This window comes from Trachypithecus francoisi, unplaced genomic scaffold (assembly GCF_009764315.1).
Source record: "Trachypithecus francoisi isolate TF-2019V2 unplaced genomic scaffold, Tfra_2.0 Contig00586, whole genome shotgun sequence".
Taxonomy (NCBI): domain Eukaryota; kingdom Metazoa; phylum Chordata; class Mammalia; order Primates; family Cercopithecidae; genus Trachypithecus; species Trachypithecus francoisi.
The window spans coordinates 961260-987100 of NW_022680749.1; the positions used below are offsets into that span (position 1 = coordinate 961260).

At 33.7% G+C, this 25841-nt stretch overlaps 1 protein-coding gene across 1 annotated transcript in view; it reads left to right on the forward strand.

Moving 5' to 3' along the window:
• Positions 1–25841, forward strand: part of PCDH15 (protocadherin related 15) — a 1849154-nt gene that overhangs the window by 795228 nt on the left and 1028085 nt on the right. The gene's annotated exons all lie outside the window — the stretch shown is intronic.

Consider the following 25841-nt stretch of genomic DNA (forward strand, 5'->3'; position numbering starts at 1 on the left):
GCGAGACTCCGTCTCAAAAAAAAAAAGAAAAAATTGTTTGATCTTTTTTGTTTTGCACTCACTTTGATTATTTTTCAAACTTTTCCCCTTTGTCAGTAGTTTAATTTTCAGCTTGTCATTCTATTTGTTACTTATTAAAAGTTCTGCAATGATGTCATTTTAAACCATCTATTAACCCTGTAATTTTCTCTTTATCTCAATCTCTTGTTATCTTTTTTGAATTGATTTCGTTTATTCATGTTATTAAGTAGTTAGTAGTGTGGTAAATACTAGTGAGATTGTATCTTTGTTTCTCAGCTGATTTTTTTGTGAACTAGATTCTTTATATCTCTTTCAAAAAATACACACACGCACACAGAGACTCGCACACACATACAATCACACCATTTTCAAGGTTTGAATTCACTGCTCAGTTATTACAACTGTGTAATAATTGAAATATGGGGTGGATTACTTCTCAACAAATATAAAATGTGTTTTTCTCTGTTCTGAAGATGATGCTCAATGGAGGCTTTACAGCTATGAGTGTGGCTGTGGGTGTGTATGTGTATGTGTGTTTGTAACAAGATCATGTCTCTGTCCTCTCTTTTGAGATTTTATTAAATGTATTATTAACAAGTTTCACTCGACCTTGATATTTATTTTACTCCAGTCAGAAATGCTCTCCATTTCTGTTCATTCAGTCTACTGAGTTTAAAGCCTTGGAATTTTTAATCTGTCAGATAGGTTAGACTCTGTTCTTCAGTTCTACTTTTTTAATCATCACTCTCCACTAACGCTTTAATTTTCTTCTCTCCAGACATTTAGACACTGGTGATGAGTCTCACATGTTTTTTAACTTATTGTGATTATTTCTGCAAAGTAAGAATAGAATTAGAAACTTTTTTTTGTTACAATAAGACCTTCAGTTTTTTATAGTAATGAATTAGTCTATTTCTTTAAAACATATGACATTAGTTTTCCACCTTGTCTTTGTGGGCTGTCGCTGATGTCTTTTAAAGAGGTTGAGAATGTTTGCATTTGTTTCTGTTATGTTTGTATGTTTATATTTTGGGAGTTTTAAAAAATACAGTATCTTTCTTTCTTCTTTTATAAGTGACAGTTTATTTCATCAGGTATTTGAAAGGAAGATTCTATAATCTATCTACAGACACATAGCTCAAAATTTCCTGCTGTGTGATTTTGAATTATACAATTTTATATATTTTTCTGAATCTTGACGAATTTCCTCTGAATGCTGTAATCTTGTTTTCTTCATAAGTATTTTTGATATGTAATGGACAGGAACTATGTGAACGAGGGTATGTGTGCATGGCAGTGTGTATTTTAAGGAAATGCCTGTTGTTTGGAATGTGCATGTTGGTTTCCATGTGCATCAAGGTGGGGGTGTGTGTGTTGGTGGTGTATGTCTTAGTGCGATATGTATTGGGGGACTGTGTCTACGATTGTAGGAAAATGTGTATATACTTATGGAAATTATATATGGATATGTGTAGGGATGTATATGAAAAAGACTGTGTGTATATGAGAAAGAGAGATGGAGAAGAAGAGAGAGAAATAATTTTTATGTGAATGGAAGCTTTTGAATTTGGCAAAACAAACAGGAAGTTGATAGACACATTTTATACCATAAATGACAAATTTGTGGGTTTATAGATGAATACTGATGCTTTAAAAATATTAATATTAATTCTAGAATGAATTCTTTGCAACCATGAAGATATGCTTCTATTCCTTCTCCAGCTTAAGTCTACTGATAGTGTTCTATGAAATTCTTATTGTTCGCTATTGTCTTTTTTCAACATAATATTATTATTGAGTGGGTGACCAAGCTATCATTTTCTTGCTCTTTAGACTATAAGAGCACTGAGCTTCACCAAGATAGTTTTTCACTCCCAACTGTATCTTCACATTCTTCAGTAAGAAACCACAGGGCATGAACAATGCAGTTAATTGACCTTTAACTCTCACTCCATGTGCTGCATGAAACAGAGATCCTCAGCAGATTTTTTAAAAGTTAAAAATAAATGGATGCTGTATCAGCATGAGCCTAAGATGTTCGGAGATTAACACAATACATGCTAGGATAGAAAGGCAAACACTTTTAGAAACAACATTGCCACTTAAAAAAAGTTTATTTTCACAAATAGGCAGGACAAGTGCAAAAGTAACATATTTTCAATGTCTCAATAATTGTGAATTTCAATAATTCAATAATCCTGTCTAAATAGATCATATAAACTAAGACATCTTAATTATGCCTAAAAGCTATAGTATAGAGTGTTTGTTTCAATATTATACCTTAAAAATCCTAAATATTCTGAAAGAATTATTTTTTCTTGTCACTATCTTATTTCTTTCTCTTTTGTTTCTTGTTGCTTTCTCTTTTTCTGTTTTTTATAGCTATCATACATATTGTAAGAATATGAGTTTTGTGAATTATTATAGATCTGAGTTTAAATTGTAGTAATAAGTCAGGCGCAGTGACTCACACATGTAACCCAGCACTTTGGGAGGCCAAGGCGGATGAAGCACCTGAGGTCAGGAGTTCGAGACCAGCCTGACCAACATGGCAAAACCCCATCTCTACTAAAAATAAAAAAATTAGCTGGGTGTAGTGGCGCAACAGCTACTTGGGAAGCTAAGCCAGCAGAATCGCTTGAACTCAGGAGGCAGAGGTTGCAGTGAGCCAAGGTTGTGCCACTGCACTCCGGCCTGGGCAACAGAGTGAGACTCCTTCTCAAAAAAAAAAAAAAGTTAATAACAACAATATTAGATATATTTTACTATTACTATTTGATGGCTAGTAGCCAATGTGTTAAGCACTGGATATCCATTCCAGTATTTTATTTTAACAAAATTATTTATTATTTAATTAATTATTATTTAATTATTATTATTTAAAATAATAACGTTATTTTAACAAAATTAATTATCATACTTTGTAATATGTAGCTTAATAATGATGCAATCATGAGAGAGTAATTTAATTGTTCTGAACTTTTTTTGAAAGCATATTTTCCAACAGTCACACATGACCAATGATAAATGCATCATGGTATTGTTAGGTGAATCAAATGAGATAACATATGAGATAACATATGTCAGCATATAAGTTCACTAGAAAAGTATGTTAGGAACAATTTGTGATACCTTACAGGGAGGGAATAGTAGTTAGTAATACAATTTCTTTATATTTGCCTTTTCTGGTATGTATTAATTAGCCCATGTTTGATAATTTAGGAAATGGGAACCTTTTAATGTCCCATCCTCATATTGTTAGTGTAGATGTAAAAATAATGAGTCTTCACATGCTTAATGAGTGTTATTAACATCTCCATTTTGTAGATGAAGAAATGAAGACTAAGCAGTTACAGTAACTTGTCCAATAAGTATCATTAACATAACCAAAGCAGATTTCTCCCATTCTAGAGCCTAAGAGCCTAATAATTTGATCATATTGATTGCTAAAAATATTAAACTATTTTAGTCCTCATTCATAATTAGTCAATTTCCCCAGACTCCCAAAACACCGGATCTACCACCAATCAAACGGTGAAGAGGAAAACCCTAACATAAAAGGAAGCCTTCCAGGGTCCCGTGAACTAAGACTAGCATTCATTCTGATTAGTTGGTACTCACAATATATTGACTGCCAACAATTTTTTATAACTGTGTATTATCCAAGTTTCTCCATAGCAACAGAGCCAATAGAATACATAGAGAGACTAACAAGGGAGAGCAAGAGCAAGAACAAGAGTGAGAGAGACTGATTTTAGGAACTGGCTTATATGACTGTGAGGGCTGTCAAGTCCAATATCTGTAGGGCAGGTCTGTATTGCTGAAAATTCAGACAAAAGTTAAATCTGACATCCATGGTCCAAGCCAGCATGTTGGAAATTCAAGCAAGATTTCATTGTTAAAGTTTTGAGGCAGAATTTCTCCCTCTTCAAGAAAATTAGTCTTTGTTCTTAGGCTTTCAACTGTTTGAATCCGTGTCATGGAGGGTAATCCACCCACCTTGTGGAGGGTAATCTGATTTACTCAAATTTACTGATTATAAATGTCACTCACATCTAAAAAATACCTTCACAGAAACATCTAATGTTTAACTAAACAAAGAGACAGCATTGCCTAGACAAGTTAATAAATAAAATTATCATACTTTGTAATATCTACAGCTTAATAATGATGCAATCATAAGAGAGTAATTTAACTGTTCTGAACTTTCTTTGAAAGTATATTTCCCAACAGTAACACATGACCAATGATAAATGCATCATGGTGTTGTTAGGTGAATCAAATGAGATAACATATGTGATGGAATTAAATGAGATAACATATGTGATGTTCCTGGTATATCGTAAGAAAGTAAATAAGTAATATATTTTGCTTTTTTCTTAGTCCCTTTTACTTGCATGAATATAGAACTGCCACTTATTAGCTGTACAAACCTGGTAGTTTCTCCCTGCAAAAAAGTCTTTGTTTCCTTACTTGCAAAGTGCTACATAAACTCTAGAAGTTCTTGAGCTCTCTTTCATCTACAATATTTAATGACCTATAGTGTCACCACTTCTGTGATATTTGTTTACCTTATCATTCATAACACTCCTAGTGGAACTCTATTTTTATCTGTTAACAGAGATAATGTTTTTGCCATATTGTACTAATTATCAAGTAATAAAAAGGTCCTAATTTTTCTATTAGTGGTGATAGTTTCAAACTGAACCATCCATATTATCTTGTGTGGTTGCCCTGGTGACCAAAGTCATATCTTTGTGGGAAATGAAGTCAATAACCAGGAAACACAATATTTCCATACAAATGTACTGGCCCGGATTAGGACTAAATGGCATGCTAGATCTTCAGTATGGTATGCACGTGGGCATGGAAACAGATGAATGGCAGGAAAGTAACCTTAACCTTTCATAATAGAGTTATATTGCAAAGGCAATTGTTTACTACATCTGGTGTTTTCATTTTGCTGCTTAAAACATGTCAATAAAATCTCTACATATTTATATATCTAAATAAAATTGGCAATTAAAATAGACGTATAAATTTTCAAATATTCTCAATTTATATATTCCGTTGATTATTTGTACTGAGAGTTAATTCAGGTCTGATCAGTCTGCTGTGACTGATTCAGATGGGCAGTAATGGAATATCATTGCCAAGGCTTCTCCTGAGGTTCCTCATCCTGTTCCAAATCAGTCTCTTTATGTTAACAGTCAACAGGGACATCAGCTGTGCAACTAGGTTTTTCATGAGCCCATCTTGGCATTAAAATAGAGAATTGGAACATAAAAGAATCTTTAGAAGTGTAGATACTTCAAAAGCAATAAAAAAACTATAAACAAGTTTATATTTTCTGAATTCAAAGTATTTAAATACCAAGGAAAGTATACCAATATAGACATACAAATATTTATACTTTAAGTTGTGCATCAGGTTACTAGTTTAGTTATGATTTATTATTTTATTTTTATTTTTTCCTTAAGCTATATACGTCAATGTGTCTGTCTTAAATTTGAGGCTCTCCAGTAAAGTCTTTATACTTTGTCTTTTATTTGTTAATGGGCTATTGAAGTACTCTGGCCAATTGATCATGTAATAAATGTGTTTTTTTTTTTTTTTTTTGTAGTAAAATCTCTATACTATTTAAACAATATTAAATTAAATTTATCTTTGTAAAAATTTAAAAATACACCTGGAAATGAAAATATACCCATTGGCATGTGGAATTCAAGATAATTTTTCTTTTGTGTGATTTAGCTTTTGGTTATGGTATTGTGTTCACCAAATGCCAATTTGTTTCTTAACTAGTCATTGTATTTCCCAAAGCTACAGTATATAGTTCACACAAACACTGAAAATTTGTATTGTGTGTAGAACAGATCCCCACTTGGAATAAGTTATAAATGTATTCTCACAAGTTAGCAGTCATCACAATGTTAAAAACTGGTAAAATAGAAAAAAAAAATGTGACTGTTTAGAAATCATTTAATCCTATACCTTATTTTAATTACCAATACAGTAATGTGTCTTTTTAAATGTATTTAATATCTGACTTGCATGAATTATTTCAAATGTTGAAAATAAGTTTTTACTGTCATACCAAAACCTTATTATTTTATTCCATGTTCCCATAAATATCACAAAAAATAAAATATTAAGAACATGAAAAAATGCTAACCCGAATTTTTTATTAGACCAGGAATAAAAAATTATATTACATGTATCTTTTATCCAAATCTCTATTTTCAGGAAGTTAAATAGATGTTTTGTGCTGAATGATTATATTTATTAGAATTTATTCAATTAAGCACCAGGTACAAATGCATAGTGACGACCTAGTTCTTCCAAGGGTAAGTTAACTTTCCATAAGGACAATTACCCTTTGCTAAGGTAAACAAATTATTTGCAAAAAGGTTTCTTATTGCATAATTGTATTGATTTTGTTGGTAACTGTTCCGTTATGAAGTTCTTGCTTGTTAATTTTGTGACGTACTAGAAGTTGAGGAAAGCATACAAGTTATTTGCTGGAGTTCTTTTTTTCATCATTATAGAATATTTTTTGTCTCTGTGTTGACATGTATGGCATGTCTTGCTGTTTGCTTTTAACATTTTTTCTATGTTAGTAAGTGTTGTTATAATTTAGAAGCAAAATAGACTTTGATGTTTCAATGCTGAGATAATAGAATTGGATAATCTGAATGAAATTGAGAACTCTCTTCCTGCAAGCCTCTTTCCATGAGGCACCACAAATAAAGGAGCAAAGGAACAAAGATACCCTTGCAAATAGATGAGGAGATTTCTCCACATTCAGAATAATATTTATAGGTGTACTCCATTCATTGATGTGACAGTGCACAACAACAAAAACGCATCTTGGAGTCTTAGGTATAGTGTGCATATCATTTAGAATTGCATTTCATGCTTTTGAGAATAAAAGCAGGGGTTATTCATAATGGCATGAAAACAAAAGGAATAAATTACAACTACCCAAATGGTCCGTATTGTCTTTTTTGAGTTAGACTACTAGGAAACACATGGATACGTGGAAGCATAGTGAGGAAATGCACAGACAACATTTTGAAACATAGAATGAGTACTCAATGTCTTTGGAGTTGAGCACAAAAATTTAATTTGGGCTCACTAAATTTCTGGCTGTACCATTTACTAGATGTTCAACTTCAGCAAGTTATTTAACTTTTTTGAGTTTCAAACTATTCAATGAATGACATGGATAAATGTAGTATTAGCTGCTAGTATGGTAGGGGTGGTTTCTTAAGATTTTTCAGATAGAGCCCTTAGAACAGTGCAAGGCATCAATGATGCAATCATAAGATATTTACTTCTACTAGTATGGTCTTTCTGTTGGTATTATTATTATTAGTAGTAGTAGTAGTAGTAGTAGTATAGTAGTAGTAGTAGTAGATCTCTCCTGCACTCTATGAATGGGTAGTATGGGTCCAAGCCAAGGTATATTAATGCTTCGAGCATACTGAAAATTTTACTGAAATTATATCCAAAACATCTGCTTCCCTGTAACCTAGTTGATAATTAATTCAAGGCATCAGTACCAATGGTAGTTGATAAGCCACAGCATTTATGAAATATCCAAGAGCAAAAGAAAGCCTTACAAATAAGCTATTCAGTTGTTTAAATATATCTGTTTGTATATAGTATAAGACTGCATATCTTTGTATATAATGTAAGATTACATATATGTGTGTATATAATGTTTCGAAAGAATTTTAGTGGGGAAAGTATAATTGATTCATATAAAAAGTTATTTCATCACATGTGAAAAAAGTTTTTAAATCCCCATTCCAAAGTACCCATATTGAAAATTTGCTTTCTTATACATTTTTGGGCATCATCATGTTCAGAGAAGTTGGAACATGGTAGATATACTAAATATCTGTTGTCTTTGCCAGCTAAATGAAAGTGGTGATTAGCTCTACAATAATTTTAAAAGTTTCAGTAAGCCCAGCAGGCAATTTAATAAGATGCAGTTGTTTTCTGCCAGATCTTCTATGTTGAAAATCAGGACTCTGCTCTCAATGGAGAGAAAAAGGAATGAAATGTAGTTGATTTAGAAGACTGTGTACTGAAAATCTCTTTTTCTCTCACTGTCTATCTTGCAGACTGGATGAAAATAATTAAAATTTAAAAGTACAATGTTGAAAACGAGCAGAATGAAGACACTTTTAAGACCAAGACTCAGGAGGCTAATAAAAAGATTTTTTCAGTGGATCATCTTGTAGTCACTAGTTCATACGCTGCCCAGTTTAGGATTATTGAATGTTACCATCTGCTGTGTGTTTGACAATTTATAAAAAATAAAGTGTTCACTTGAGCATTACTTGAGCAAGCATTTGAAACCATTGTATATATTTTTATTCTGGCTAGTGGACTCAGGAGAGATTTCATACTGAGTGGCGTTTCTTTGAGAGAGCACTTGAGACATATCAATGACATTGCTAGTGTTGACATCACTGTCCTGTTAGAGCAGCCACTGTCATCCAGAGGTGAGCTGGCTATCTGGCCATCTGCTATCATAAGACATTTCCTGGCCTCCATTCCCTGCAACACATGTATTCCCATATGTGCACTTGGAATCAGGTTCCTGTCATGCACAGAAGTTCAGCCAGGATGTTTTAGTGTGTTTTTGGTAGGAAAAACAAATATGTCTCATCTCAATAGACAACTCCTGGTGACTGCTTGTGGTTGTGCAAAGTGCCATGTCCAAAATTCTAAGTCTGCATATAAGTTCACTAGAAAAGTATGTTCGGAACAATTTGTGATACCTTCTAGGGAGGGAATGGTAGTTAGTAATACAATTTCTTTGTATTTGCCTTTTCTGGTATATATTAGCCCATCTTTGATAATTTAGGAAATGGGAACCTTTTAATGTCCCATCCTAATATTTTTAGTGTAGATGTAAAAATAATGAGTCTTCACGTGCTTAAAAATCTTACAGGTTATTTGTATGGTACAACAGAAAATTACCTGAAACTTTTACCACAACACAGCAATTTTGCTTTTAATTACAAGTCAAAGTAGATTTTCCAACTCCTTTTCCCTCATATTCCATATATATATATATATACACACACACATACACACACACACATACATATATTGTGTACATTCCCCACAATATGACATATTGCTTTAATCGATTCATAAATTGTTTCTGTTGGGTGTGCTAATCTCATTTCTTTTTTTTTTTTTTTTTGGTTTCAGTTGTATCTTGCCATCTTATATTCTCCTCACACATCTACCATTTTAAATCCATTTTGAACATAATTTTCTTTGGCATGATTAACCATACTTTTATTAAACTATCTTTATGTCAGGAATAATTTCCACAAAGCAATATAACTGATTGAAAATTTCCAGATATCAGACCTACAGACTGATTGGATTTTTTTTTCAATTAACAAACATTTATTGACTCCCTCATAAGAAAATTAGGTGTTTTATTAAGTTCCTGTGGTGTAAATATAAAAAAGACAAGGTATCTACAGTGTAAGGCATAAAGATATCAAACAATAACTTATAGTATATAGAAAGAAGCACTAACTACTAAGTCTATCTGAAGGCATAAGGCAATGTTTCATTCTACAATGGAATTAAATTTTTTACCTGAAAGTTTGGAATACTGACTGAAAAATTTTAAATTAATGGCATAATGGACTTACATATTCAAGGAATCACTCAATATTAGAGGCTTTATGCATAATAAATATATTATTGAGAATATGGTGCTTCCTGATGTTTTATATGTTTAAGTGCACTATGGATGTTAATAACATCACTAATTAAGTACATATCCTAGCATGAAAAAGGAACATATTACTTGCTAATTAGTCAAGATGACTGGGTTTAGAAACCTATCCAAAATGAAGAACATTTAAATTGCATAAGTAGACTTTTTATTTGTTTATTTATTTATTTTTGTAATAAAGAAAGATAAAATAACACAACATTTTCCTATCTTGAGGGTAAAAGTGGTGGTATTATTTCTATCTATGTATTTCCTCCCTGTGCATTTTCTCTGAGCTTTTGGGTTAAATGAAGATCTATCATTTGTCTTCCATGGAAACAAATAAGAGCAAATCCAGGCTACCGGGGCATGCTCTGTCATTTTTACCAGGTCAGGGGAATGAGGCAGAACTGCATCTGCTATGTTTTTGCCTCCCCTTTCTTCCCACTACACGAATAATCGGTTGACAAACATCACATAGTAGAGGCCTCTGGGAACTTGTTTTTACAACAGAAATGACAGCAAAGGCTGGAGAGCGCCTCCTGCCTACTAATGCATCCTGATTGTTCTGTGCTCTTTCTTCAAGGTAGCAGGTGGGAAAAAACCTCAGTCTAACCAGAGTAGCCATCTAAGATGCCTGACATCTTTTCCACAGTTATTCTTTTTTATTCTCTGATGAGTTGTGGAAACTGACAGTAACTTGGGTTGAACAGGGACTTTTACTTCTGGCGTCCTGCTCATTACATAAATTATAAAATTTAATAATCCCTGTAATAGTGGGCTTCGATACATGTATGTATTATACACAAGTTTAAATCCTGTGGCAGTACTTTGGAATCCATAAACAAATGGTGAATTTATACAGATACTGAGAGAGCTAAGGAAAGGAGGTAAAATCTCTTGAGTTTTATGAGAGCACTCCTGTGGAAACTTCCACTGGCATTCAGAAAGAAGATGTGAAGTTTGCCTCGGAAACTTTCGAACAATAAAGAGATAGTGCTAATATGCTTTGATAGCAGGAAAATGCCAGGGCTTGATAACATGCTTGACAAGTTGTGGATTTATAAACATTTAAAATAAATTCGTTTGTCTTTTCTGTTATAATCTTGGGAATGCAGGAAAGAAAAATTGCATATACTGTTCAAAGAAGCTTTTTACAAAAATCTAAATCAAGTATTATTTCTTGGGCTGTATGATCTCAAGAACAATTTTTTTTTATCTTTTTTGAGTCATAAATGATTTCCATTCTTTTTTGTAATTTTAAAATTACATGCTGGAGTAAGTCTTCATTGCAGAAAAATGAACTAGAATAGCACCAATGGGTACAAGATTTGTTATCCCTTGGCTTATTCTTCACTGACAAGATACATTATTATTAGACAGCAATACAATATAGCCATTAATAGCTCTGACTTTAGGATCAGAGGAAATGAGATTCAAGTCTGATACTTCCTGCTTATGATTACTCAGGACCCTCTATGCTTCATTTGATTTAACATGAAAATATGTACATAAATGCTTATTTCACAGGGTTGTAGTGTGGGGTAAGTGTGAAACAACTATGAATTGCTCAGAACAGTGTTAGAATGTTGCCAGTGTTACAAGTTTTTACCATTACATAACAACTATAAGTCTTTCTTGCTGTATGATAATAACGGTAACGTTATCTCTCAGGAGGCAAGCTTAACATAAAGCTACCCAAGTTGAAGTTGAGGAGCGGTTTACTGTCATGCAGTGTCATGCAAGATCATACTGGAGCCTGAGCAAAGTGAAAATGAAATGTATATGCGTGTGTGTGTGTGTGTGTTTATGCTTGTGTTTTTAAAAATATATTAACGCATTACAGGCTCACACAACTGTAATCCCAGCACTTTAGGAGGCTGAGGTAGACAGATCACTTGAGGTCAGGAGTTTGAGACCAGCCTGGCCAACATGGTGAAACTCCGTCTCTACTAAAAATTCAAAAATTAGCTGGACATCGTGGCACACACCCTATTTGGGAGGCTGAGGCAGGAGAATTGCTTGAACCCTGGAGGAGGCAGTTGCAGTGAGCCAAGATTTTACCACTGCACTCCAGCCTGGGCAACATAGCAAGAATACATCTAAAAAATAAAATAAATAAATATATTATATTAAAATGCTTTTTATCTTATTTATGAGGTATTTTCTCATCTCAGTTAAATGACTTTTAACAAAAAGACAAATAACAATGGATGCTGGCAATGATGTAAAGGAAGGGGAATATTTGTACACTGTTCGCAGGAATGTAAAGTAGTACTGCTGCTATGGAAAAGAGTATGGAGGTTCCTCAAAAAAAGAAAAATAGAATGACCATGTGATCCAGCAATCCAGATGCTTGATATATATCCAAAGAAAGGAAATCAGTATATTGAAAAGATACTTGCACCCCTATTCTTATTACAGTACCACTCACAAACAGCAAACATGCAGAGTCAACCTAAGTTTTCATCAAAAGATGAATAGATAAATTGTAGTGTGTACACACAATGGAATATGATTAACCCATAAAAATAATGAACTCCTGTCATTTGCACTAGAATGATGGAACTAGAAAACATTATATTAAGTGAAATAAGCGAGACTCATGAAGACAAATATCACATGGCTTCACTCACATGTGGGAGCTAAAAAATTTGATCTCATGGAGGCAGAGAGTAGAACAGTGGTTACTTGAGGCTGGGAGGGAGAAATATAAAGGCTTTGGCAAATGGGCCTAGAAATACAGTTAAAAAGAATAGGGCAGTGGCACAGAAGGACAATTGTAGTTGATAATAATTTATTGTGTACTTCAAAATAACTGGCAGAGAAGAATTGAGATGTTACCAACACAAAGAAATAATAAATGTTTTAGATGATGAATATCCCAATTACCCTGATTGATTATTACACATTGTATGCTTGCATTAAAATATCACATGAACCTCATAAATCTAAACAACTATTATGTATCCTTATAAATTAAAACATAAAAAAGTTATTAAAATGAGTGTCTCACTTGCTTTAGTTAGCAATGGCCCTGATTTCCTGTGCCCTTCTAACCCCTGGGAGAAACTGTAGCAAAGTAATTGATGAATACTAATAATTAGAAGAATGTTTAAGATTACTCACCATAGCAAAACAAATGAACAAAAAAAAACTTTATTCCAAAATCTCAGAGTTCCTACAAAATGAAACTTGATAGTCTACCAAAAATGACAATACTCACAATTTATAGTTGTGAAGATAAGTATAATTCTGAGCTATTGATAACAACAACAAAAAGATAATTCATAGTAGCCAGAAGAACAGATTACCCTTACATTCTCACTAGGAATATTAATATCACAAAATTGCAGTCTTGTGAAGAGGCAGTCAAAGATAATACTACCAAAAATATAAGAAAAATATATATTATAGATCTGTGTCATGTGTGGTCATTTATTTTGAAAAAAATATTTTTTCTATATATTGTGATGTTTATGGTATGTGCCAACTATTAAAAATGTAACTTGTCATGATTTGTTTTCTTATTTTAAATGAAGAATCACTTTGACTGCTAATTTTACATTTGTAAATTTTTATTTTATTTTTTATTAAAAAGAGTTAGAAAATTGTATAAATGTTAGACCCTACAACAATGGGACTGCCAATCTACCTAACATCTTGAGGTTCTAATGTACATAGTTGGGTCCAGGTTTGACATAAGGTTGTGCTCAAAATACTATAGTTAGGTATTTAACACTAGCTAGGATGTGTAATGTAGAACTGTGTTGTAAATATACACACAAACATGGAACTCAAAAATGCTGATATGGATTTTATTATGCACAGGTTGCATTAGCATGAAAAAGACATATGTGTCATTTTATTTTCTCAACTGGAAAGCATGGGCTAGTTACATTATATTTAATTGTTAATTTTTTTTCTGGAAATAATCAAGACTTAGTAAGTAGAAGTGCAAAGAATTGATAGTAGTATTAAGGGGAAAAAGAGGTAATGTATTCATCACATGTATTTTGTATTATATGTTTCATTTTCCATGCAAGTATTTAGCTATTTCTCTTCAAACAGCTAAGATACATTAGCAAAATGCCTTTAAAAATTCTTTGAGAGTCATACAATTCTTAAGATTTTCCTTTATTTTGAGTAAATTTTGCCATACATGAAATTAATATAATTCATTAATGGTGGTGGCTGGAAGAGGGTAATAATTGATAATATGTGGCTTTAAAGACAAATGTGGATTTTCCTAGGTCTTAGAATTCTGTAAATTACTGATCCTCTGTAGATGTCAAATTTAACAAACTGTAGTTTCTTTAACTACACATTGCTTTGTGGTGTTCATAGGAACTCTAAAACAAAGTTGAACATCACAAATCAGGATATTTAATCAACATTTCACATAAATGATAGTTTCCTTTAAAAATCTTATAATAAAAAGCTTATAAAGTCAATAATGCAGAAATTAAAATCTATTTATTATCTTGAAAGCTTTTAAATATGATTAAATCAGGCAGGGCCAACTTTGATCAACATGATTTTTATCAACTTTAAGAATAACTTAAAAAGAAAAGATTCAAAGAAAAGAATAAAAGAATGTCATATTCTTGCATCCTACAAGACTAAATGAGATCATCAATATTGAGTGATGTTGGCAGCAAAAGGAATGTCAATGTACTCTAAAAAACTAAACTTTCTTTATCCTGATAAGTGAATCATTTCATGTAGAACATAGCAATTAGAAAAAGGGAGACCAAAATGAGGAGGTACAGAGACTGAAAGCAAATGTAGTTCCACATCTACAGTGGATTGTTACACATCTCAGTCCATCAGATGGGTATGGTAAGTTTCCTTGTCCTGCTGTGATTACTTTCTTTGTCACTGTTGGAATAGTTTCTATGGGAAAGATAACAAAACTTTCACATATATTGCATAATCATAGACTTTGATAATGATTTCTTGACCATTGCTTGATTTTTTTTCCAGGAACTTATTTTGGCAGCAGTTGATACTACTTTAACCAAGTAATGCTTTAGTGATAAGGCTAAATGGTATGTATTTTTATTACAAAGGAATAAACTACAAGAAAGAGAAAAAGCATTCTAGAATAATTATGTGACTACACTTTTTTTTTCATGGAGAAGGAAGTAATGAAGATAATATAGTCATGATCTACATGAACTAGTCACAAGTACTTCAAAATGTGTTGAACTTACCACTTCCCGAAGGCACGTACAAGACATAAAATAGAAAGAAGTGATTACCAGTCTTTGGAGTAATGACTTGATGTAATTTTTTAATAATGTATAGGCTGAGATAGTCTCCTTTTATTACATACTATTGAATGCCACACTAACAGTAAAACTTACAGAGAAACATTAGTGAAAATAATATATTTTTAAGAATCTTTATTAATACACTTTCCTAATGAATGCAATATTGACATTAACCCTTGATAATAAGATATCAATAAGAAAAAATGTCAAAATCATAGACATTAGTGATATCTAGACGTTTTAAAAACTAGAGAAAATTAGAAAACATAAGCTTTGTTTTCTAAAACAAATAATGTAAAATGAAAGTCAACTATTATTTGTAAAAACAGAAAAAGTAATTTCAGTTTTTAAAATGTAAACCAATTGAAAATGATTAAATATGAGCAAGAGATATTAGATACACTAATTAAATATTTTTTACATATAATATTTACAGAGTTGGTATTTCCTTATTCTATTAGTTACCATGAATATTTAAAATGTAATATTAAGGGATCTGCATGTCCAAAATGAGGTATATCTAATCAAGTCTTCAGCAAATATTTATATATTAACTGTAGGTACGTAATTATCCCTAGATGCTGTTCTGAAATAATTTATATTCTAGGTTAGGTGCAGTGGCTCATGCCTGTAATTCGAGCACTTTGGGAAGCTAAGGCAGGATAATTTATTGAGCCCCGGAGTTCAAGTTTACAGTGAACTATGATCATCCCACTGCACTTCAGTCTGCACAACAGAGTGACACCCTGTCTCTAAGATAAATAAATAAAAATAAAAAAAATTTAAAGAATTTATATTCTATTCTAAGAAAAATTAGTGCCCCATTTATTCTGGCTGTATAACAGATCATCTGAAAAATTAGTGTCTTAAAGCAACAATCAAATTGTATTATATCTCATATTCTGTGTGTTTTCATAGCTAGAATTTCAGGCATAGGGTCTCTAATTCCATTTCAGTCAGATAGTAGATGGGATAAAAACACTGGGGGAGGGGGTTAGAATAACTGAAAGAGATACCCAGGCATATCATTGTCTTCATGTAATCTCAGAAACTCTTCATTTAGTCTGTCTGCCGGGCCTAATTTGGACTTCCTCACAAGATGGCAGTAGACAGACTGCTCATATGGCAGTTCAAGATTCTAAGTGAGCATTTCAAGAGAACCAGATGGAAGATGTATGACCTTTATCACCTAGTTTCAGAAATTGCACTCACTTTCTCTGGATTCAGAATAACAAACCAGCATAGATTCAAGGAAAGAGGTTATACACTCTGTTTCTTAATAAGAAAAGTGACAGAAAAATAAAATATATTGAAAGAGGAACATTTACGAGGGGGACTATTGATGTGACCATCTAGTCTGGAAAGCACAATTTGCCACAATTTGCAATCATTAAATAATTTTACTGAATATGTCCTAATAATTAACCAATCATTTTATTCTCTTCTTAAGTAAAGGTCTTTTCCTTAAACATTTTCAAATCAAAATGAATGCTTGTCACATGAACATTCTAAGCTATATATTAATCAATGACTTGTGATAAATAGGTAGTTTAAACAAAAATAATCTAAACTACATGACTAGATAGACAGAGAAGAGGAAAAAAAAGATGAGATGTGAATTGCGGATTTTAATACTCCAAACTTTAGGGTAGTTACTCAGTACTAAGCTTTATCCTAAGATCAAGGAGGATATAAATAAGAATTAAACATTTTCTCTCCCCTAATACTGTCCTCTGAGGTATTTAGGCACATAGGCAATTAATTATGATTCAAGACAGAATGAAATATAGGCTTTTAGCATATGTGTAAATATAAGGGGGACTGTAATATCAGTAAGATACAGCTACAGCTATTAAAATGAAAATAACTTTCAGGTGTTAATATCATCATATATTGTAATTCTCTTAGTAAATTTAGCACTGACATGTATGAAAAGAAATAATGAACATGTTTTATGAGAAGACATTGTGTTGATGATATACATGGGTCTCATAGTCACTCCCAAAATATAGTGTACAATTCTTTATAAGATTATTTTAATGCAAATGACTTGATTGAAATTATTGTGAATTTCTTATCATAGAACTATCTCACTTATAATTTTACTAGTAGAATCATCTCAGTGGTAAAGATCCAGGCAGCAATGTTGAGGTGATGAGGTAGGTCACAGGATTTCTCTTTCATTTTTTGATGAACAGTAATTCATTTTAGCTTCTATGATTTTGAAACAATTGATAGAGATGGGTAATAATGTGGGTTTTAGAGACAGGTTGATTGATTATCTTGTTCTACCTTTTAGTAGTTGTGTGATCCTAGAAAATTAACTTAGAATAATTCAACCTCAATTTCCTCATTCTTAAAGTAACATATATTTATTTTTAAAGATTCATGGCAAGTTTTCTATGCAAGACAGTTATGCTATTATTATAGCTTCTAAGACTTGTTCAATGTAGTATAACATGCACATTTTCACAAAGAAAGTATGGCAATACATTCTAAGACTGATTTTACTGAAAATTCCTCTTAATGTATTTTACATATATAATCTTACATTAAATATTATTTGTTGTGCATTAAATATTATTTTAATGAGTAAACCACAACAAAACTTGGTCCTGGTTGAAAGACTGGCATAAATTATAACTAAGGTTTAGGTTGCCTACCTTTCAATTAAATACAAAACATCCTACAATTTATTCAAAAATATATGAAAGGGTACACTTATCTTTCTTAAGATAAAAGTAAATATGTAAGTGTTTCCTGAGTGAGCACTGCAGTTCATGAAGTAAGAGGAGGGACCTGTAGGGTCCATGTAGCTCAGAACTGTGTTTCATACCATTAGATAGTGATTTGGATAGGGACATCATTACTTAAGAATCCATCCTGTAACTATATAAAAAATATTGTGGACCACAGTTGCATATTTATAATTCAATTTATTTTTATAGCATTGGGCCTACAGCAGGTCTGCTAAAGTCTACTCTGTTGTGAAACATTCAAATTTATTTACCATTAATTTTGGAACTAATAAAAGTGAATTCCTTTGTCTTTTGTTTATTCTCCTGAAAATGAACAGATGATTGTGCTGAAACACTGCCCCGCCTGCCTGCTTTATTTTTCTGCCCACACAAATCAAAGGGCATGAAAAATATCTTAGTTTCTCATTTTCCCTTGGAAAAGGCATCATGGCAAGAAGCATGGCTGGTTTGACATTGTGATTTATGTTAGCTTTCTTGTGCTATAAAGTAGTTGTTTCCTAAATAACTAATAAAGTGCCTTGAAATGCTTCTAACTTTGTAATTGTGTCTTTCTTCCTCACTCAGCATTTGTAAACTTTCAAATAATCTACTAGATTTTAGTTATATCCATTACCAATTTTCTGTATATACTGAAAATTCGTGAGCTTCTTAAGAGAGAGATCTGAGCTCTCAGCTCATTTAATCTGAGCTTAAATATATAACAAACATCTCCAATATGTCAGGTACCTTCATAGGTATCTGGAATAAAATGTTGAGTATTACATAGTCTCTGATCTCTAGGAGCTTATAATTTATGGAGGAGACATGTAAATATTTGCTATGTCCAGTTGACTCTTAACAACACAGGTGTTAGAGGTGGCAACACCTACACTGTCAAAACTCTGCACATAACTTTTGACTCTCCCAAAACTTAATTACTAATAGCCTACTGTTGATCAGAAGACATACGGATAAAATAGCAGTCAATTAACACAAATGCTTTGCATGCTATATGTATTATAGAGTGTATTTTCTTAATAAAGCAAGCTAGAGAAAAGAAAATGTTGTTAAGAAAATAAGGGAGAAAGAAATATGTTTAGAGTAGAGTACTGTGTTTATTGTCTGTTTGCAAGATGAATCATCTGTCTGAAATGATGGTCCACCTCAGCTGCAGACCTCAATATATATAGTGCATATTAAGCATTCCACCTTTTCTTGTAATGGCATGACTTTGCTCCCTGAAAGTACTTTCGGCATCACTAGTGCCACTTTGTATGGATCCCATGGTGTTATTCACGGTTTGGGTACTGCATTAAACATGACAAAAACACATGAGAACCTGAAGAGATTACTTTTTACTATGATATGCAATTGACTGGAGAGATGAACTGCTGATGCAGAGATGATCCACCTCACATCATGTTTTAAGAGAATACTCCCAGCACTTGAGCTCACTGCAATAGCAACAGGAGGGGCCTATGAAATTATTACTGTAGAACAGTATACAATGCAGTAAATGTTATGCAGTTACAATACTACATTTTTACATGTGTTTACATTTCTCTTAACTGTGAATGGTGCCATATACGGTCTTTGTGTGCCCAAATTTTGACAAATTTTAAGTTTTTATAATAGATATATGTACACGTCATGGTAATAAATAATAAAATAGACTAGTAGCTACATGTATTTTATGTATTCATGTCATACTTTTTTCTTATTTTTTTCAATATTTTAGGTGGCACAGTTTGTGAGTTTTTTCAACTTGTGACAAATATCCAAAAAACTCAATATATTTATTAAACAAAAATCAACATATAAGTGGACCTGCACAGTCCAAACGCTTATTGTCCAAGGGTCAACTGTAGTGAGGTGTGTTAGAATAAAGGTGAGCCTTGGTGCTACTGGTACAGACGAGGGACATTTGACTACAATTTTGTGACAAAGACACTATCACAATGTTAACTGTTTAACTGAAATGTGTAAGATTCAAAGGAATAAACAAAATTTCCAATGTCTGGGAGTTGGTATGAAGGTCAAGAAAGAAAATAGCCTCACATCAGATGGAAACAAGAGGAAAGACTCAGAAGCACAAACATATTTGGCTAGTTATGCCTAGTGTTCCATTATCGGAACACTAAGCATGTGGGAATTACATCCTACTGCTCAAGATCAACGCCAATGTCTGATTGCAAAAATTCAAAAAATTACAACCTCAGGCATTAATGGGTAAATGTGGAACTGTAATTATGTCTTATAGCTGATATATAAGATATAAAGGGAACAACAGAAAGACCTTATTCTGATGAAGGAAAGAGGTGACCAGATCAGAAGAGACCCTATTTGTTACAATAAGGGCTTGTCATTTACTTATTAGCTACAAGGAATTGCAAGATATTTAGCTTCTCTGAACTCAGCTTTCTGTTCTGTAAAATGGGATGTAATGACAACATTGAAGGGTTATTATAAAGACTAAATAGAAATCATACACAAATATTTTTGCCATACCTTTTTCTTAATTTTTACCTGTTAGATGCACGTTTCATTTTTCTCTGTGTTGACATTTCTATACTTTCTTAACAAGTGAAACTATTTTTTAAACGAATTTAAATAAACATGTATGTATCCGTTATTTGCTCTCTGCCAATCATTATGCCAGATTCCAGAATATAGTGCAAGGGAAACCTAGTCTCTGATGTCATTAAATGTATGGTCCTGTTAAGAAGATCAACATTGTAAAACAAATGGAGGAATACAGGACAAATTACACAATGTTATGCTGACACATAAATTTGCTTTAATATAAAGTTTAATTTTCAGGAGCTTGTGATATTTGAGATTTCAGGAATATCTATGAATTAGCTGGCATAATATGTGTAGGGAAGGTAGACTGGGAATGAAAATCACTTTTTTTCAGCAGAAATATTAGCATATGAACAGGACATAAGTCTGGAGTGATTGTGACATGCTTTATTAAATAGTGTTCAGAATTACTAAAATGTAGGTAGACAAGAGGAGAGTGGAATGAAATAAATTTTGAAAAGAAGTATGAGGCCAGATAAAACTAGATGTTGAAATTATGTAAAGAACTGTGGACATTAAACAAATTTCAGAAAACGATAATAGATTCTAAATGAGATGTGACTTAATCAGAAATCTTTTTCACATGTCATTCTGATAATGACATGCAAAATAGATTGAAGGGAGGCAGTAGTAGAAAAGAAGGGTTAAGAGACGATTGCTGTAGTCTTGAAGAGCAATGATTGTGATACATGGAGAATGGAGAATAAATAAGAAATAGAGTTGAGAAATGTTTATAAGGTATGATTAAGAGTACTGGCATGCATTTGATTAGAAATGAGATAAGAGAATATTAGGAATAAAAGTGATCTCCACCCTGCTGGACACACAAAATAAGAGCTGCTCTCAGATTTTTGACTCAAGCAATTGCATAGATGGGGGTGTCTTTTGCAGAGAGGAAGAATGCTAGACCACAAGTACACTGTAGTGAATAGTGGAAGGTTTCGAGGGAATTGCAATTTTGAGTTTCTGGTATAACTACATGAAGACATCTACTAAGCAGATGGCATGTGAGAACAGAGATCTGGCTGGAGGAGAAAACCTGGCTGTCATCTGCTCCGTGGGAAACCTCAGTTATCTGAGTGCATAAAAGTCTAGGGAGAAAGACAAGGTTGAATGAATTGAGAAAAGTGCCTAGGACAAAATCTAAATGTTTTGAAAATTTGAGAAAAGATAGAAAAGGGGAACCACTAAAAGAAACTAAGAAGGAAGAGCCACAGGCATAGGAGAAAACAGGAGAGCATGTTGTTTGGCAATCCAGGAAAATAAACTCTAGGTTGTTGGAGGTTCTGAAAAGTTTTGAAAAGGCAAAGGCAAAGAAAGGGAAGATTGGAAATTGAAGCATCCATGACAGTGAAATGTTTTAGGTAGGTGTTAGAATCCACACTTAAGTGTCAAAACAGTAAGTGCAAAGTGACGACAGTCTTCTTGAAAGAAGTTTGATATCTAAGAGTTTGCTATTTAAATGAGAGGAAGCACTTTGGGAGGCTGAGATGGGAGGAACACCTAAGGTTTGGAGTTCGAGACCAGCCTGGCCAATATGGTGAAACCCCATCTTTACTAAAAATAATAACATTTTAAAAAGGCTGGGCATGGTGGCTCACACCTGTTATCCCAGCCCAGCACTTTGGGAGGCCGAGGCAGGCAGATCATCAGGTCAAGAGATAGAGACCATCCTGGCTAACATGATGAAACCTTGGCTCTACTAAAAATATAAACATTACCTGGGCATGGTGGCAGGAGCTTGTAGTCCCAGCTACTTGGGAGGCTGAGGCAGGAAAACCACTTGAACCCGGGAGGCAGAAGTTGCAGCGAGTTGAGATCACACCACTGTACTCCAGCCTGGCGATAGAGCGAAACCCCGTCTAAAAAAAAAAAGAAAAAAAAAAAGAAAAAAAATTAGCTGGGTGTGGTGGCGCACATCTGTAATCTCAGCTACTTGGGAGGCTGAGGCCGAGATCATGCCATTGCTCTCCAGCCTGGGTGACAGAGTAAGACTCTGTCTCAAAAAAAAAAAAAAAAAAAAAAGGAGGAAGAGGAATGTGGCAACTGGAAAACTGGAAGGAACCAACAATTTTGTTTGTTTACTTTTTGTTTTTTTAAGCTGGTATTGGGGAAGTTTTTGAATATCTGAAATAGAAACTTATTCTTCTTGATATTTGGCATTGTTTTATAAAAATGTTTCACAACTGATTTTCTCATAATATTTTCATCATTTCTGTTACTTTATTACTTAGCTTAATATGTTGATTAATTAAGAATTATAGAGATGCACTTATTCTTTGGAGAAGGACTTACAGTTAAGCTTCCTTAGAAATTATAATTTATTGATGTACATTTATAAAAGAGACAAGATTTAAGATGAAGTTTTAAAACATGAAAAATAAACTTTTGAAGAGTTTTAAAACAGCCATTTTGAGAATAACTGACTGCATTCATGTTGTTAAACTCATAATTATTCAGTTTAGGTACATTTACTGAGATGATTCTAGGAGCACAAAGAGATTATTAAAATATTAATTATTTAGCTATAACTGGCCAGGCACGGTGGCTCACACCTGTAATCCCAGCACTTTGGGAGGCCGAGGCGGGTGGATCATGAGGTCAGGATATTGAGACCATCCTGGCCAACATGGTGAAACCCCATCTCGCGGGGCGCGGTGGCTCAAGCCTGTAATCCCAGCACTTTGGGAGGCCGAGACGGGCGGATCATGAGGTCAGGAGATCGAGACCATCCTGGCTAACACGGTGAAACCCCATCTCTACTAAAAATACAAAAACTAGCCGGGCGAAGTGGCGGGCACCTGTAGTCCCAGCTACTCGGGAGGCTGAGGCAGGAGAATGGCGTGAACCCGGGAGGCGGAGCTTGCAGTGAGCTGAGATCCGGCCACTGCACTCCAGTCAGGGCGACAGAGCGAGACTCCGCCTCAAAAAAAAAAAAAAAAAAGAAACCCCATCTCTACTAAAATACAAAAAAAATTGTGGGGCATGGTAGCACATGCCTGTAGTCCCAGCTACTGAGGAGGCTGAGGCAGGGGAATCGCTTGAACCCGGGAGGTGGATGTTGCAGTGAGCTGAGATCTTGCCACCGCACTCCAGCCTGGCGACAGAGCACAAATTCATCTCAAAAATTAAAAATAAAATAAATTATTTAGCTATAACTGAGTTAGTGCTGGTTGTACTGTTTCATAAAACTTTACAGCCTAATGACACTTAAAAGAGAATGGAGCAGGTCAAAGATCTCAAAACTAGAATTTTCCATGAAATTAACTATATCAAATACTCCATCAGTGCTTGGGCCCTGGAGAATTTATATGTTTTTTTTTTTTTTTTTTTTTTTTTTTTTTTTTTTTTTTGAGACGGAGTCTTGCTCTGTCGCCCGGACTGGAGTGCAGTGGCCAGATCTCAGCTCACTGCAAGCTCTGCCTCCTGGGTTTACGCCATTCTCCTGCCTCAGCCTCCCGAGTAGCTGGGACTACAGGCGCCAGCCACCTCGCCCGGCTAGTTTTTGTATTTTTAGTAGAGACGGGGTTTCAGCGTATTAGCCAGGATGGTCTCGATCTCCTGACCTCGTGATCCGCCCGTCTCGGCCTCCCAAAGTGCTGGGATTACAGGCTTGAGCCACCGCGCCCGGCCTTATATGTGTTTTTTATGCTCCATAAATTTTTCTCAAGAAAAATATTTTATTTGCTTATGTGAACACGCTATTAGAAGCAAATCATTAAAGAAAATGGTCACATTTGTTTATCTTGTCAAGACGATGTTGCACTCGTCATATATACATTTACGTATATATACGTAATATTGAGTAGTCCCAATGTATTTTTGAAACTCTACTTGTTAAAAAGTATGAAATAACTATGAGTAAAAATGTTGTAGTCTTCAAACTCACAACTATAGATGCATAATGGATTACTCCACTTACGAATTTCTACAGATCCTTTTTGCTCTTCTACTCCTTGTTGACTTATTCTCCGAAGTCATAATATTACTAAGAATAATACTATTTTTATATTATCCTTATGTTTAAAAGAATTCTTAAGGTAGAATATCATCCATAGCTTACTTTAATCAAACCTATTTTATCAAAAATTAGCCTGTGTTTTGAAAAGAAAAGCATATTTGATTCAGAATTCAGCTAAGTTGGAAATTTTTTTTTTTTGAGACGGAGTCTTGCTCTGTCACCCGGGCTGGAGTGCAGTGGCCGGATCTCAGCTCATTGCAAGCTCCGCCTCCCGGGTTCACGCCATTCTTCTGCCTCAGCCCCCGGAGTAGCTGGGACTACAGGCGCCCGCCACCTCGCCCGACTAGTTTTTTTTTTTTTTTTTTTTTTGTTTTTTTTTTTTGTATTTTTAGTAGAGACGAGGTTTCACCGGGTTAGCCAGGATGGTCTTGATCTCCTGACCTCGTGATCCGCCCGTCTCGGGCTCCCAAAGTGCTGGGATTACAGGCTTGAACCACCGCGCCTGGCCTAAGTTGGAAATTTAAATTTTAGTTTTATTATTACAATTCTTTTTTTCTACCAATAGAAAAATAAAATTGGCTCTCACCATAGTTTCAAATAAGGTCCTTTGCTAATACAGTTTAGGAGAACACATTCATTCATTACACACTCTAGGGGCTGACACTTGTTTTAGAATGAAATACAGAGTGAAAATGTTAGAATCAATGCAAAAGATTCGGGGCACCATCAAGGTATTAAAGTATATTATTTCTTGTGATATATTTTATTATATGAATCATGAAATCTGTGTTTCTTTTATCATTGAGAGGAGGGAATTTGTTGACGTTATGTCTAGAAAGATGTACAATATCCATATTTGGTACATTAGTAGGCAAACTAGGAAGACATAATATTGCAAGAGGCATTCACTCCTTAATAGAAGTCTAATAGAGGCCTAGGCCAGGATATTCCAGGCATCCTACTCCTGTAATAAAGAAAATCCTAGGTCACATAGCACGCTGTAATAGTAGGTGGAATTGTTCTTTGGTTTAAGAGGTGAAAAATAAAAAAAAAATAAAAAACAATACTTCTGAGATATGAGAATCCGAAACTTACGCCTGAACATTGCACACAGACCCACTTATTATAAGTGGCCACAAGGGTGACGATGAAGATGATCTGGTACTCTGTTTATTATTTATTATTGAAAATTGACTACAGTATCCTGAGTATTCATTTTTGGGGGTAGCGTCTTGAGGCTATTTAAAAGCACACCTTGAGAAACATTCAACAATGGTATCGCTTTTCAGAAGAAAGTATATTAAATGTTTGATCAAATTGAAACTGAGAGAAGTATCTGCTCTGAATATTTAAGTTGTTACCTTCAAAATGTACTTTCAAGTCTTACACCTACTAATGTTTAGTGTAACACATTCTAATAGCAAAGGCGACTGAAAAATTATCTACATTTGTTCCAATTACTCAAAAGTATTAAAGTGGGAAAATTCTGGCTTGAGCAAACTGAC